Genomic DNA, 11,416 nt, shown 5'->3' on the forward strand with positions numbered 1-11,416 from the left:
TGCCCCTCCACAGCCGCTGCCCCGCGCAGCCCCCACCCCCGGGCCCACCCCCGCGGGCCCGCCCTGTGCCCCACGGCCGCTGCCCAGCCCCAGAGCCGGCCCCACAGCCCCTCACACGCGGCTGTGCCCCAGCCCCAGAGCCGGCCCCACAGCCCCTCACACCCGGCTGCTCCCCAGCCCCAGAGCCGGCCCCACAGCCCCTCACACCCGGCTGTGCCCCAGCCCCAGAGCCGGCCCCACAGCCCCTCACACCCGGCTGTGCCCTCTCACACCCGGCTGCTCCCCAGCCCCAGAGTCGGACCCACAGCCCCTCACACCCGGCTGTGCCCCGGCCCCAGAGTCGGACCCACAGCCCCTCACACCCGGCTGTGCCCCCTCACACCCGGCTGCTCCCCAGCCCCAGAGTCGGACCCACAGCCTCTCACACCCGGCTGCTCCCCAGCCCCAGAGTCGGACCCACAGCCCCTCACACCCGGCTGTGCCCCCTCACACCCGGCTGTGCCCCAGCCCCAGAGCCGGCCCCACAGCCCCTCACACCCGGCTGTGCTCCCTCACACCCTCAGCACCCCACGGCTGCCCGCACCTGCTGCCCCTCAGTCCCCCCACATCCACACCTGAACACCCCGGACACCGCAGATACCCCTCACACCCCAAATATCCTTCACAGCCCAGATACCCCTCTCACCCCTCACACCCCTCAGACGCCTTGAAACCTCTCCCATGTCAAATATCCTTCACACCCCCCACACCACTCACACCCCTCACCTTCCTCGTCCCCCACACACCCCTCAGATCTGTCAGACGCCACACACCCCTCACACCCCACACATCCCTCAGACCCCATACACCCCTCACACCCCTCACACCCCATACACCCCACACCACCCCTCACACCCCTCAGACCCACACATCCCTCAGACCCCATACACCGCTCAGATCTGTCAGACGCCACACACCCCTCACACCACACACACCCCTCAGTACCCTCAGACCCCACACACCCGTCAGCCCTGACAGACCCTACACACCCCACACCACCCTGCTCTTGCCCACCCCTCACCCCTCCTGTCACTCCCCACACCCTCACACCTGCACCCCCCGTCCTCTCACATCGTCCCACATCCCACAGCCCCACACACCCTGTCACCCCACACCTCCTGACCGCCGGCCTGGTCCCCTGTCTGCCCCCAGCCCGCAGCACCTCCGGGGATCGCCCTGGCGCGGGTGGCTGCTCCGGACAGAGGGAGCACCAAAGGGTCCCTGGCCGTGCTTTGTGATCTCCTGTCGGTGCAGCCAATGGAGGAACGACACAGCGAACTACCTCCTCACCACCACACTGCTTCCAGCCACCCAGGCAGGATTTAACAGGGCTGAGAGGAAGCTGAGCCCAAGGAGAAGCTTCCCTCAGGTGTGACCAAGTTTGACTTTGAAGTAATTCCTGGTTAGTTTCACAGGCTAGAATCCTGTGAAATTTCAAAGCACAAAGACATTTCTTGGTTTCCAGGCAAGCTTAGGACGCCTCCACCACAACACAGTCTGGCTGAGGCTGGAGGGGATCTCTGGAGGTCATCCAGTCCAAGACTCCTGATCGCCCAGGAACACCCTGCCACCATTTGTTTAATGCCTCCAAGGGCAGAGACTCCACGGCCTTCCCGGGCAGCCTGTGCTGGTGCTCAACAACCCTCACAGGCTTCCCTGGGTTCAGAGCCTTAGCTCTGTGCCCGTTGGGTCTTTCCCTGTCACGCAGCACTGCTGGAAGGATGTAGCTCTGTGTGTGTGCATTCTCCTCTGGTGTACGGCAGTGAGACCCCTTCTGGGCATTGTTTCTTCCAGGCTATCCACGAGCAGCTGCCTGAGCCTCTTAGCTTCTGACAGAGAGCCTGTGGGCATCTTCTGGGACACAGAGCAAGGATGTTCTCTGCAGAAATCCAGGCGGGCCCTGTCCACGCTTTCCTTGCTCATGGCAGGAGGTCTGCAGATTGCCCAGGCACGGCTGCCCGGGAGCAGCCAGCCTGACCCTTGCCATCCCTGTGCTGCGCTCTGCTCTCTGCAGTTGCTGTGTGCCTCTGGTGGTGCTCACGGTGTGTTCTCCCACGCATCCGTGCGCCACAGGCCCTGCTGATGGTCCCCAGAGGCTCCAGGGGGGTTTCCTTGGAGGGCACCTGGCAGAGCATCCTTGCTGCTCACATGGGCTGTGTGAGACCCCATGACAGCTCCCTCGCCGAGCTGTGCGAGCACAGGTGAGTGCAGCAGGGCAGGCGAGGGTGAGCTGACAGCCAGAGGAGCCACCACGGCCGGACAACGAGCAGCTAGCCACAGCACCCAGCTGCACAGCACTGAGCTCAGCATCACAGGGAGAGAAGGTTCCAGGAGCAGTGTGAAGGGGATTTGTGCCTTGCTATTTTTTAAAAGTGCACGTCAGGATCAATGAGAAGCCGTCATGACTAAGAGCTGGATAAATGGTATGAATAAGCCACTAAGACAAACAACATTCCAAGGGCAGGTTCCTCAGTTGCTCTTTAACCTTCTCTTTCAAAAACTGAGTTGGGAGAATGTCCACAGATGTTTTGGGGCTTTTTCTGCCCATGGTAAGATTCTAACAATTGTTGTTTTCTTTTCTCCCCTACCTCATCCACATTCTTCATACTCAGTCTTTGCCATGCAGCCTCAGAAAAGCTTGTGTACTGAGCACCCACTCTTGAGGAGTTTACTGCTCTCCACAGTCCTGTTGTTGGGTTAGTTCTGTGAGATGGAGAGGCACTGTACACTTGTGTATATACCAGCACTCCTGCTGCTGAAACAGTACCACTTCTGTAGTTCTTGCAGCTCTAAATGTCCCCTGTCTTATTCTTCTTTCCATCCTTGCCTGCATTGTGCTGTTGAGCTTGATAGCCAACATGAATCATTGACCAAAAAAAAACCCCAAAAACCCCCGTGTATCAAACCAGCTCTTGGAAGAACACTTTTATGAAGATAATTAGATTTTTTCCCTATAAACATCACCATGGATACTCTTGGTTGGATAGAAAAACAACTGTGGAATCAAGAAGTTCCTGCTAAAAATGAAGGAGACTGGAGAGCCAGAGCAGGCAACACATCCATGAAGCACAAATTTTATTATAAAACACAGAGGATGTTTGCATATGCACATGGCATAGTTGTTTATCATACTTCTTGATAACCCTCTCCTGTATTTCACCAACAGTTGGGCTACCTGGATATGTACCAGGAGAAAGTTCCATGGTTGCAGAATTCTAGTGACAATTTTAATTAACTAAAAATGTTTGTCACAAACAGATATTTTTAGGTTGCTCAAAGAATCACTGGAAAAGGTATTGCCAAATCAGGTTTAACATAAAAGTGAAGGTGCAGCACAGTTCATTGACATGTTTCACTCTCCTACTCATAGTTCAAGCGCAGAGAGTCAATCAATCTAAAATTAAAATCAAATGAAAGTGATATATGTGGAGGCTGAGAACAGGAGAAAGAGTAAGAATGGGAAAGGGTGAGGATGCAAAGGGATAAGGGGACCCTGTCACTGAGTTACAGGGTTCAGAATGGACCTCCCTGCAAAACGTAGCCTCAGACTTTACCCAAGATTTAGGCCTAAAGATTTAACAGCACTTAAACATAGTGGCACTGAATTAATACCCTAATTCAAAGAAATTAACAAAGGACTCTGTAGAATTTACTAGAAGGATGACAGTAACTCACAGGCCTGACTTACGGATCTAGTGCATTTAGGAATCAGAGAGCAACATTCCTACTCCATTTGCTGTAGCACATTCACAGTCACACACTCATGGAGCCAGAGCCTGCTCAGGTGTGCACAATCCTTGAACCTACAGGTTCATCCTTGTGGGAAACGCCCCCCAGCTCAGGGAAGGACTCACTTAGGACCAATCTGTGTCAGTCACAGTAACGTCCTGTCCGGATTGCAATTCTGCTCGGCAACTTTCTCGGAATGTTCAACAAGGAAAATGTTCATCCACTTGCACTTGCTCATCAGCCAGCACCAGATCCTGGGAGCAGGCAGTGTCTCTGGTAGCTCAGGAGGAGCTCAGCCCCTGAGGTGCTGCTTGTCAAGGCCACAACCTGATAAGCATTTCTGAGATCACAGCATGGCCCCAGGTGGATGATTCTGGATTAACTGTGCCCAAATATGGGGAGGTAGGCAGGAAAATGACATATTTAGTTTTCTGGATGCCAGTTGCCAGCAAGCTGCAGGAAGCCCAGTGCTGGACTGCAGCCTGGAGCCCAGGAGCGTGCTTTGGGAAGGCAGTCTCAGAGCTGAAAGGCCTGGCTTGGCACCTGGCAGTCAAGGCACACCTGTGGGGCCCAAGTGTCATCAGCCACAGTCAGGCCTTTCCTGTGTCTTGGGGATCCTGGCAGTCAGCCAGGTCAGCTGCTCCGCTTTGTTCACAGGAAGATAAAAGAAAGGAAAGGAATGGAAATAGTTAAATTCAATCTGACATCCTCACCCCCTGCCCTAGTTTTGGATTTTGCTTCCCATGAGAAATTGTAAACACTCTATCGTGTCTGTTTGGTACTGGCCAGCCTCAGCCTACACCAGCAAGAACTCATTCAAGGGAAGGAGCCATGATTGCTTACATATGTAATTACTTATATATTATTTCATTGCCCTGTAAATTGTTGAACCTGATATGATGTAACATAAGCCATTCTAGTAATTCAGTTACTTTATTAGGTATTAGTGCATAGAATTATTTTCAAAATGGTGAATGAATGGAAAAATATAGAAGCCAAATTAACTTGGTTTAGTTGGGATGACTGAAAAAAACCCCCAGAACCTGAAACCATTTTTATTATATACTAATTTGGTATATCATAAAAATAAATGCATTAAATACTTAAATACATTCTAAACCATTGGGTACAGAGGCAGATGTTTATTGTAGTAGAACTGTTTGCTGAGAGGAATGTGCTCATGTTGTAAACAACAGTGTTCTTAAAAATATATCAAAAATGTAACAGGCACAGCTGCTTGCTTGTTCAAATTCTTGAAAGGGGATTATGGTAGTGATGTAGAGACATCATTTGAGAGGTCTAAGAGAGAAGTGGAGTGTTATGTTTTGTGCTTCAAAAATAATGACCAAAACCAAACAGAAGGAATTAGGAGTCTATGAAGTGTCTCACAAAAGCCCCATGTGTGCGGTGTAAAATCTGGAGAAGAGCCTTGTTATGTTATTGGTTTGTTTCCCAGGCAATTTGGAGGCACACGTGGCACTGCACTGTCCCTGCTCCGTGGGCCCGCCAGGCTCTGGTGTGACCCTCTGCCTCCAGGAGATCATGCCAGTGCCCAGGTATCTCCTGGTTTCCATCAAGCATGCTTTGATTAGCTGTTTAGGACGTGGAGCTTTCTGCCTGGATAAATAATCTCTCTGAAGTGTTTGGTGGTTTATTGCCAAGTACTTCGATTAAAAAACTGAGTGTGTGTGGGAACTGCACTTGTGACACTTGCAGGAATAATTGTGGCTGGTGACGGAAGCAGGGCTCCCTCTAACAGCTTTAGAGAATATATTGCAATAAATGTCTTGTTCCACAGGCACCAGCCTTTGCAAGGCTGCACAATTCAAGTGCTACCTTCCTGTCTGCTATAAATCAGCAGGCTCAGGGGATAACTATCTTTTGCCAGCTCCCACAGTCTGTGAACGTCCTTAGAGCAGAACCTTTCTCATGCATACGTTTATAAATGGTTGTTTAGATTGCAGCAGAACGTCGGCTGTACTTCTATGTCTGGAGCAGTTTCTAAAAGAATCTGAATTTCATACTAAGAAAAAAATATAGTGAACTGTGCAGAAAAAAAGGTGAAACTGGTCTGCAACAAAAGGAACAGAATTTACATGATTCCATTGGAAAGATAACCATAATTTCATGAGAGCCACTGAGAATCAACACTAAAGAAATCAATTTTGACTGGCCTGAAATAGCAATATGCACAAAAATACTCAGTGAGCAAAGAACTCCAGTCAAATGCATTGCCTTTTACCATGATAAACAACTGAACAGACACGAGAAAAAAAGGATTTAAAATTAATTAGAAAAAAAAAATTCTAAACTTAGATATGTTATATTAATGAGGTTTTCCACCTAGGACCGCTGATGGGACCAGATCTAAATTTTAATCTTTTTAAGCAAAACCTAACAAGAGGAGGTATAGTGATTAAAAGTGCTCTTGTGAAAATGAAGCTCTTTTTCCAGCTGTTTTCACAAGAAATAATTTCCAGGAGCTTTTTTGGACATGTTCAATGAGCTACTGATACAGAACTAAAAAGACTAAACGCTTCTGAAGTGCTCCTTAGTACAACTGAACAAGCTTTAGTGCAATTAAGTGGCCCAATCCATTTTAAGTTATTGCAGTGAAGCAGGGATCTCCAGAGAAGGGCTGGTAATCCATCCACTGGGACAGCTGTCCAAAACCAATGTGAGTATTCCCAGCAGGGTTTTGTGTGGAAAACTGCATTTGGAGGAAGCATGAACCTCAAAATATTCTGTTTTTATGCAAGTGTCCATCTCAATTAAATCAATTACATAATTTATAAATTATTTTGTGGCTTTGAATAATGGCTTGCTTACTGAAGAAGATTCTGCTTGGTGTAGGAACTTGTTAAACTGAACTATTCAAGGAAGGAAAAGAGATTGATTTAGGGCTCCATGGGTACTGGTGTATCATTCATTTCTTGCCCTCTCAGGTTCTGTTTATTCTGCATTTACTTTTCCTTTTTTTTTCCACAGCAGACATCACTTAACAAAAAATTTATTTTCATGCCTACAGCTTTGTTTGCTTAGGCAAATATAAGTCCCAATTTAAAAAAAAAAAACACTTCACCACCACTTAATCAGAAATAAGCACATACTTAAGAGACATCTATTTGAAATACCTAGGTCTCTTGATCAACTCAATTCTCTGAATTTCTGTAAATTTTCAATGCAGCATCCAATGGGACAACTGAAGAGATAAGGAACAGAATGGTGAGGACTACAGCTCAGGGACTGAAGAGGATATAGAAATGCTGTAGCTAAACCATCAAATGATAAAAAGAGCAAAACAAGATATATGAGAAAAGATAATCTACTTTAACCCATGCAATTTAATTGGAGATGAACAGACAACTTTTGCAATGTAAGCCATTGTCCAAGTCACTCGAGAAAAGGTCCTGAAAATGTAATCAGAATAGACCTCTGCTTAAAAGCTCATCTATTCTTTTTCCAACCATGTCAATTAATCTAACAAAAGGCTTCTTTATATGAATTTTGCTTTGAGATTAGAGAAAGGAGACACAACGATCTGCAGAAAGCAGAGAGCAGAGTAACCCAGGATCACCCCAAAGCCAGCCGAAAGCAAGCAAAGGCAGGGAAAAGAACAGGTTTGGCACATGCAGTCCCAGAAGCGACGGAAGCAGAAGAGCATGGGGCTGGGCACAGCGACGGCCCCTGGGCACGGGAGGCTCTGGCACGGGACTCTCGCTCCCGGGTGTACGGCAGGCACCTCCGGAGGGCAGCTCCGGATGAGGAGTTCTGTGGAGCTGACAAAGGCAGCCACACAAACGCCCAAATCCTGAAAATCCCTCTCTAGTGACATTCTTTGTCACAGCATCTTCAAGGTGCTAAACCCCGCAGCACTCTTAAAGTGTTTTCTTAGTAATTATAGCTACAGGGCAAACTAACACCATAAACCATTAATCCTTCTAAGAAACATCAATTTCCTCTTCTCAGCTCTCTTTCTCCTCTTCCACTTTTCTGTTTCAGGACCTGGCTCTTCAGATTTTTCAGCCAACCTTACCCTAACTTGGTTGGCTTTATTCCTACAGCCCTCCAGGGCAAGCAGAAACAGCTAATGCACACCTGAATAACAAGGGAGGCATCTCCCAGTTTTGTACTTTACCAGGCTTTGTCGCCTCATCTGTCACCAAAAATTTTCTATCCTGATTAAAGAACAATCCTTCCCTCCAAGTCAGCTGCTGCCTCTGCCTGCTCCCACCGTCTTCTGCTAGCAACACTTTTTAAGTCAGGCTAAGTTTGGGTTTAGGTTTAAGTCCCCAGCAAATTAGCTGTTGTCAGATGAAGTCAACACAATTGTCTGTTCCCCATTAAGATGTCAAGTCAAGTGCTACCAGTGCTCTCCTCAAATAACCTGAATAAGGTAATCATTGCCATTCTCCCCTTCCTGTTTTTCCCCTGCTCTTCTGTATAAATACTAATAGTATTTTATTTGCTAAATTAGCTAACTTATTTTTCAGAGTGTACCTTTCTTTTCCACGGATTGCTGTCCACGATAGAGATTTGTTGTTGGTATGTTCCCAGCTCTGACCTTGAATACACCGTGGCTCTAACACTACTGAAAACATCAGCTTTCTACAGCCAAATGGAAATCGCTGTCCACTGTCAGATAAGAGATAATGAGTAATAGACAAGCAATAAAAACATTTATGTTTGTTTTTGACTTTTTATGCAAACCCTCTGGTTTTAGCTATCTTGTTAAATCTAGTATTATCTTTGAAAATTAAGATTTTAATATGTTTGGAACAGTTTGTTCCTGGTAAAGCATGAATGAGGGGGATTAAATTATACCTGTATAGACTTTTCTTGGTGATTGGTAATTACACTGTCACTCATGATGCTGTTCATTGCACTTAGCTGCATGCAACTGGGTAAAAACATGACATTTCCCCCTGTACTGGACATAATGAGAATCTATGGCTTTTCAAGGAATCATTCATCAATGAGGTGGAGTAAACAAAACATGGGGAAGACGCATTTGGAACACAGTTTTTTTTCTCTTCAAGCCACAGTATGAGGGACTTATTTTTACCCTGGGCAAGTAACAGGGGCCAGGTAACCACCCTCAGAATACACCGAGAGCAAACAGTGTGCGTGTGCTTGCTGAGCACACAGGCTCACACCCTTCTGCCCACCCACCCTGAGAGAGCAAGCCTTTCACCGTGGTGTGGGTACAGAGTGGTGCCTGGGCTGTCTGTCTGTGGGGTGAACATGATTTTGGGTTCAGCTTCACTGCAGTCAAATCATCCTCCTAGCTCTCAACAGGGCTCTGTATATTGAAAAGCTGTGGTACAAAGGGTGCTGTCCCAATGCAGTGCTTCTGCTGAAAATCACACCAAACAAAAACGGATCTTTGTGGCAGAGAGCCACACTAAATGAACAGCATTATGTTCTGAAAAGTTTCAAGTAGGAGACAGAAGTTCGCATTTCCACGAAACGTCAATTAACTTAATTTGTTGTTGTATCTGACAAAGGACATGGTTAAATCTGGAGAGGACTGAGTGAGTCCACAAAGAATCAAGAGTAACCACTTATGTTCTCAGCAGGCTTGTTTTTGCACCCAAGGTAAAAGTTCTTTGAAATGATGCTACAAAACATCCTGGCCTCAGTGAACCCTATCTCTGCACTTAGGCACAAAGTTTCTAATGTATGTTGGCCTCAGCCAACATTGCATGAAGTCTTTTCTCCCACTTTTAATAAATGTCAGCTGTCCTAAACACAGTACTTTGCAAACTGTCAGAGCTTTTAACACTGACCTATAACAGGTATGTTTTAAACACTTTCGGGAGGTTATTCTCTTGCCAGGGTCACTGTGACTCGTATTTAAAAAAAACAAATGACATCTCCCTGGCAGCAGTCTCTTTCCTCCCCTTCAACAATGTGCTGTCAATTTCAAACTCTGGAGACTACTTGCTGCATTATGTAAGCATAAACATGTTTTTATCGATTGATGTAACATCAGCACATGGAACAAGAACATCAATACAGGGAAGTGCTTACAGTTTCAAAGGAAACAGAGAAAACTGAGACAACTCAGAGCAGGTGCTGCAACAAATAGGTTTTTTATCAGCTAGGTGTTGTAGTAAAGTGCCATGGGAAATTCAAGGGGTGCTCTCAGCTGATATTCTAAGGGAACATCGCTGTATATTATACCAGTTTATTTAATATTTTTAGTATTTTTGTATTTAACTATATCTAATATTTAAAGATGAAAGAGAACTACTCCACTATTGCTCATACTCCACATTTGTCACATAGATCATTCAAAATCACACTGATAAACACACTGTATCTTTACTGTTAATGCTTGACAGGAACACAGGAACACAGATTTTTAAATCAATGTATATTTTCTTCCACTTTGAAGGGGCTGGAGTCAAACTGACAGTGACTTTTTCTGAGAGCAGCAAAGCTTTCACACAACTGTGAACCCAGGGAAATATTAAAGCGTCTTTACCAGATTTTGCTGGGTTTGTGTGGCCAGGTGTGGGGAGCAGGGAGGCTGCAGGGGTGGCTGCTGTGAGAAGCTGCTGAAGCTTCTTTCCCCGTGTCCCGTGGGGCCAATGCCACTGGCTCCAGGGCAGAGCCAAGGCTGAGCCCACCTGTGGCACTGGCACCTTTGGGACAGGAGTTAAGGTGGTGGGGAAAACCCTGCGGGGAACAACAGCTGGGGCAAGAGGTGCTGGGAGGGGAGAGGAGAAGAGCCCTGCAGGGCATGTCAGGCTGCCCTCAGCCCACACTGCAGCAGCAGATGCAGCAAGGAGGCTGTGATCCCGTGGGCAGCCCCTGCTGCAGAGGCTCCTGGCAGGTAAAGGAGCCCACCTGGAGCAGGTTCGGCAGCAGGACTGGTGATCCTGTGGGACGCACCCTGGAGTGACAGTATAAGGATGAAATGTTTCTAAAATCATGGAATATTCAGGGGAGTTAGAAAGGAAGGACAGGCCTGGTAGGCCCTGGGAAAATGTTAGGCTGCACCTGTATAATCATTTAATGACTGTGATAAATGATGTGATTGTTAGATGTGATGACTGTTTTTTAACTGGATATAATTATTGTTTAATCATAACAAAAATAATGAGAAATTATGTTGGGGGGGCTTGATGGAAATTACAGAATCCATGCTCAGATGAAATCAATGCATACAATAGAACAATATAAGCTGAACAATTAATATATAGTTATGTTATGATAAGGGTATAAAAACGCGTTCATCTCAAACCCACATCGGAGTCAGATTTGGGTCTGTACCCCTGACACCCAGAGCTCTTCAATAAAAGCACCTGCCTATAATCATTCTGTGACTGTGTGCTCCTGAACACTAACAACAGGTCCTGGATCAGTGCACCCCTCAACTGCTGCATGAGACTTCCTGATCCCCCTTCCCCTGCTGGGCTTGCTTACCTTGACCCCTACACCAATAAGGCTGTTATCAATGTATACAGCACCCCAGTCAAACTTGGGAGGATCGGTGCTTTCTCAGTGCAGCACGTTTTCAACAAGGAGAGAGATACTAAAAGTCTTTGATTCAGCAAAAAAGCTGTAACACGGTCTAATGCCTTTCCTTATCTGTAGAATTGTCAGGGATGCTGCCATGGATTGTAGGATCAGTGCAAGA

The 11,416-nt window shown here is 46.9% G+C and overlaps 1 protein-coding gene across 1 annotated transcript in view; it reads left to right on the top strand.

The window, feature by feature from the left end:
• The window catches only part of ZFYVE16 (zinc finger FYVE-type containing 16), a 78,986-nt gene that overhangs the window by 44,589 nt on the left and 22,981 nt on the right, over positions 1–11,416 (top strand). The window lies entirely within an intron of this gene.

The sequence above is a fragment of the Melospiza georgiana genome, chromosome Z, assembly GCF_028018845.1.
Source record: "Melospiza georgiana isolate bMelGeo1 chromosome Z, bMelGeo1.pri, whole genome shotgun sequence".
Lineage (NCBI taxonomy): Eukaryota > Metazoa > Chordata > Aves > Passeriformes > Passerellidae > Melospiza > Melospiza georgiana.